Here is a 1,569-nt window from a genome sequence, read left to right on the forward strand (position 1 = left end):
TTATTTATTTTTTCAATTAAAATTAAATTTTTTTACATAAACAAGTAACATAAATTATTTGACTAGAAATAACATAATACGCATAAAGTAAAAAAAAAGCAAGGTGGACCACATTCACTAAGTCACTATAAGTAAAACAAACCAACAAATGTATTAAGAAGAAAAAGTCAAAATGAAAAAAATCTTTTATTGGAATACAGATGATTACATTTTGACAACTTATGAGCTACTTAGCTTTTCAATCGTTCGTGTTCCAATCTGACTTTTTCCATTTCTACTTCCATTTCTTTCTCCAACCGTAATTTCTGCAATTGAAAACTGTTTTCCTATCTCTCTTTTTCAAATTCCAATTGCCTCATTTCCAGTTCCAACTTCTTATTTTGGATTTCGAAAAGTAGTGAAAATGGATTTGAACTGCTATGAGATCTTTTCATATTTCTTCTTGGTGTAGATGTGCATGCAAAATTAGCGGGCGGACTAACTACTTCATTTGCAGAAGGATACACAATAACGGACGGACTGGGTAACGGACTCGAAGAACTTGCGTCGGGGTCTATCTCTGGGGTATATTCTATATAAGCATCGTCCAACGCTGACACCAACTCTGTTGATTGATAAGTCGCTGGTGTCTGAGCACTTATGCGACTTCCAAATATCACGTGAAGGTCTTCATAAAAAGGACATATTCTTTTTATGTATTCTTCCACACTATGAGGATCACCACTTTCAAGTAAGCCTGCACCAGTCTGGCCTTTCCACTTGAGCGCAGATAAAAAGTCATTTTCAAATGCCTTATTTTAGTCCTCATTATGTCCCATTCAATATTTATTAAATTTGGAGCTTTTTCGCCAATTTTGTTGTACAACCTTTGGGCCGTTGGTTTCTAAAAGCAGATCGTTAAATGTAAAATGATGAAATGACAAAAAATATATCAATATTACCTCAAAATGGTCCGGATTCTCTTTTATTGCGTCCACTATGTTTATCAAAAGGTCTTTCGTTTGGCATTCAGACCAACGAAATGTACCGTTTAGCCTTAATCTTTTTTTCTATTAAATAATCAATTGAATATTAATAATACAAGCCAATAATTAGTTGTTATGAATTTACTTACCGCTTCCATTTCTTTTAAAACACCAAATAGACGCTTCCAGTTGATTGCGAATTGCGCAAAATGCTATGGTTGCCACTGAAAACGGTCTCGCATATTTGCAAGACTGTCGTAAAATAAAATGCATGTAAAAATTAACAGCTGTTTTGCGATATTGAGAATTTGCGATGTTGCCATACGTTTACGACGTTAAATGAGTACCACTAATATTATTAAATTGTTGCAATATTTCAAAATTTTTTGTTCAGAGTCAGATGAATTATATATATTTAAATCCTTTTTCTGTAATAGAAGCCTTTAAAAATATACGCTAAAATTTGTATAATATATACTTTTGTAAAGTAAAAAGTTATTGAACACACTTATAAACTTATAACTGCAAATATACCATATATGTGAGCATATGTTAACATAAGTTTGAGTTATACCTCAAATGCTTTTGCTGCTACTTACCAAGT

General features: G+C 32.2%; 1 pseudogene; it reads right to left on the reverse strand.

Annotated features, from left to right (window-relative positions):
- Positions 1-319: 319 nt before the first annotated feature.
- LOC120776371 lies at positions 320-1,123 on the reverse strand (annotated as a pseudogene).
- Positions 1,124-1,569: the final 446 nt, after the last annotated feature.

The sequence above is a fragment of the Bactrocera tryoni genome, chromosome 5 (genome assembly GCF_016617805.1).
Source record: "Bactrocera tryoni isolate S06 chromosome 5, CSIRO_BtryS06_freeze2, whole genome shotgun sequence".
Lineage (NCBI taxonomy): Eukaryota > Metazoa > Arthropoda > Insecta > Diptera > Tephritidae > Bactrocera > Bactrocera tryoni.